The following is a 4,045-nucleotide window of genomic DNA, read 5'->3' as shown; positions in this document are numbered from 1 at the left end:
ATATAAATGGCATTATTTAAATGAAAAAAATTAGAAGAGGAAAATAACATTTATAAAAAATGAATATAAAGAGAGGAATTTAAGGTTATTATAAAGCTGTATTGAAGTAGTTAAAATTGATCAATGCTGTGTTAGTTAATATTGACTTATGATGAGAGAAAAGAAAAGTATAATATAATGGAGAAAACATTTTTGAGTTATGAATATATGTCAGAAGTTATAAGGAGACGTAAAATATTAAGGCTCAAGGGAAAAATTGGGTAAAGGAATAGTAGATAGAGTAAGAATAATAAAAGAAAGAAGAAAAAAAAAACATAATTTGCTTGAAATTATAATATAGTGAAGAACAAGAAGTAAGATTGAACTTCTTAAAATATGAACTTAAAAAGGAAAAGAATGTTAGAAATAAAGGATTTCTTCATTTCCAGAGGATTAAATATAAATATGAACTTAAAATATGAACTTAAAAATATCAAGAAAGTAAAAAAAGAAGATTTTTTAAGGAGTTAATTATACTTTAAAGTCTAAAAAGAGAGAGTTTTTGTTGTTGACAATCTAATACAGATAATTACATGGTTTGTATTTTCGATGCTGTTGAACTTCGTGGATGTAAGTGGGGCATGCTGAGCTGGAGGCTTTATGATTACAGTTGAAGTTCTGTTGATGATTTTTGTTGCTGGAAAAGCAGTTTATGCAGAAGTCTGTATCTCGCGTGCATTGATGTATAGAGTGACTTTCATGACCGCATTTTTCGTGATGTCCAAACTTTTGGCAGTTGCGGCATCTGTGGATAGTCGTCAATGGGAGACTAGAATTTTCTTTCCGAAGTTGTTGTAGTTTTTGGAGGTAGGTAGGGCAAGTGGCACTGGAAGCTTTGTGATTGCAATCTATGTTGTGCTCGTTGTTGCTTTCATGACAATTGATGCAGTAGTCGAAATGTTCTTGACATTGTTGGATAGAGTGGTCTACATAGCCGCATTTCTTCGTTGTGGCAGTTATCCTGATGTTCTAATCGTTGACATTTGCGACATCTTAAGAGAAGGAACCTTTTTTTTATTATACATTTAAACATTCCAATGAAGATGGTGTGTTGTTTGAGCAGATTTGATGATAGTTGTCTGCTAGCTCTGAGAACAATGTGTCTTTTGTTTGCGTTCTGTCTGTGCTGAATATCTTTTACATACGTGAGGGTGTCAGAAGTTTCATCGAAGTTTGTTGAGTCTTTGATTATCGATAGGATCTCTTCGTTAGTGAAAGATTGGGGTGCATTCAGCAGTATCAACGAGTATTGTCTTTGCTCTTTACTTTTGACCGGAAAACCTGAGGTCTGGAGGCTTGAGTAAGCTTGTTCTCTATTTTGCATGTTATGAAATTTGAGTTCAAGGTAGTTTTTATTTTTATATACACGCTTGACTCTGAGTTTTGGTTGATTTATCTGTAGTTGTTGTAGCATTGAGTCTGTGGTTATTTCTGGTGTTTCTTCAATGATTAATGGGGTTGGTGATTTCGGATTCGTGGATATATTCATTGTTTCCAAAGTTTTTAGTCTGTTGTCGATGGTTTGTAATTTGTCTTCTATTATGGTTACTATATCTGGAATTTCTGCGTTTTGATGTTGATGACTATCGTGTTCAATTTTCTGTAACCTTTTGTCTATATTTGATAGTTTTTCCACTATCGAGATTAATAAGGACGATATTTGATTTGGGTCTGTCGTGACATTAGATGATGGAACATTATCTCGAGGAATAAGGTTAGCCGTTGTCGATGCTATGTTCGGAAGAGCGTGTGTTGTCTGAAGGCATGTAGTATTCGTCAATATCCTTAGGTTGTTCAAAGCGTTTTTGCATTCATTACGAGTTTCAATTGGAAGGTTGTATTTGGTATGAGTTTTCCGTTCTATGAGTGTTTCCAATAAATTGATGTTGTCAATAAATTCTTGGTTTGATGATGAAGGTATGGAACAATGCTCTTGTTCTGGCTCTGGTGGTGGTTCATCTGTAAAGTCAAGGTCTTGAGATTGTTGTTGGAGATGTTTCATGGTCACTCCTGTTGGATTGTTTCCAGTTTGATGGTTTTGAAGTTGATAAACTCGGTATTTTTGATGCGTTTTTCGTTGTCGTAGGTGTCGATTGTTGAGTACTCTCCTTATCAAGATGGGATATTCTTTGTGACATAGTATGTGAGCGCGTAGATTTTGCTGGTGTAGAGTTTATATCGAATTCTAGTGTGTTGTCCATGATTTAGTTTGTTGAAGAAAGATGAGTTCAATGGCAATAAAGAAGTGCCAGTAGTTTAAGTAATTTATTTTGCTAATGAGCGGCTATGGTGAGTCCACTCCGGGCCCCGTGAAAGAAACCATGTGTATTACGTTGTGTTTGTTGGAAGTGAATTAGGATGTTTGTTAAAAATTAAATATTTAGTTGTGACCAAAATATGACGTCCCATTGATTTGAATGTAACCATCGTCAGTATTAGAAGGAATAGAAGAAATTATTTAAAGAAGTTGTAGAAGATTGAAGGAAAATGAAATGAGTTTTTGATGGTTATTTTGATATAATCAAGAAAGTAATTTAATGGCGATAAAAGAAGTACCAGGAGGTGTCTTTGGTTTGTGAGTGTGAAGAAGAGTTAGTTTGAGTTAAGAAATGCTCATTGAGGGGCTAAGCTCTAGAATGCTGAGGAAATTTTAGTTATTAAAAGCAAAACACTGATTTTATGAATTGGGTCGGTGCTAACACTGTGCGGCAGTGCGTTATATGTAAGTTAGTAAATTATAAAAGTTTTAATTGTAAGATGTAATTAATTATGGGTAGTTTGATGATTGATTTTGCTTTATTATGATGACAAATATGTGGCGATGAAATAAGTACCAGGGAGGATTCTTAAGTTTGGGAGTATGAAGGAAAGTTGAGTTGAACTTTTAAATGAACATTGGGGGCTGGGTTCTCAAAAACTGGGGAAATTTGTATTGTTATGAACGGAAAACTGGTTTTGTGAGTTGGGTCGGCGCTAACACTGTGCGGTATTGTTTGAAAGGTTTGATTATGGATTGAAGAGTTTTAAAAGGTAGAAAGGAGAATGAAATGGGTTGTTTTGTGGGTAATTTAGCATAAACAATAAAGCGATTTATTGGCGATAAGATAAGTGCCAAGGGGTTTCTGGGCTTTGAGAGTGAGAAGAACAGTTGAGTTGAGCAATAGAATGTTCTTCGATGGACTAAGAATTTGAATGACGAAGAAATTTTTATATAAATAGAAAAAAAGCTGTTTTTATGGATTGGGTCGGTGCTAACATTGTGCGGCAGTGCAGATTAGGGAAGTTAGTAAGTTAGAAAAATTTTAAGGATTTAGTGAAGTTAATTTTTAATAGTTTGATGATTGATTTTGCATTATTAAGGGGACACTACACGATGAAAAACTCAAAAATCGACCAAATTATACTTTTTTCAATTTTTGTTTCAAAAAATAATAGTTATATCTAGCTACAATTTAAAAAAAAAAATTTTCAATTTCATTCATTTTTTGCAAAGTTATAAGCATTTTAAACTTTGTAAACAAGGTGCCACGCCCACTCGAATGGCCGTCAAACATGTAAACAGCATCTTTCCCCTCCGTTTCTCAAGTTTCGGTTCTGTTTTTCGATTTCTGGTTGCTAGGCCTCATATTTATTAAAAATACTAAATTTATGATAAATTTAATTGGCAACATATAGAATTACTTTAACTTCTACATTATGTTTGTTTACACATTGTTTGATATTCAACGAGTGGCAGTTATTTTCATTTCATCGTCTTTTGTTCGCTTCTAAAACATAAAACAACAGTTCTTTTCAGAACTATTATTTTATTACGTTATTAATTTATTTGTTTTGTTATTAGTCGTTTTGTTTCTGTTTTCTTTTTTGTTGATAATTTTTAAGAATGCATAGCGTAAGTTCTCGTTGGAGAAAGCCTAAGAGGAGGCAAACTAAAAAGGACAAAGCAAGAAGTGCAGCAATGAAAGCTACTTCTGCATCTGCCCCAGTGTCTAATTGTGACGTTTCC

The sequence above is a fragment of the Parasteatoda tepidariorum genome, chromosome 10 (assembly GCF_043381705.1).
Source record: "Parasteatoda tepidariorum isolate YZ-2023 chromosome 10, CAS_Ptep_4.0, whole genome shotgun sequence".
Lineage (NCBI taxonomy): Eukaryota > Metazoa > Arthropoda > Arachnida > Araneae > Theridiidae > Parasteatoda > Parasteatoda tepidariorum.
Note: the sequence above shows the minus strand (reverse complement) of the source record.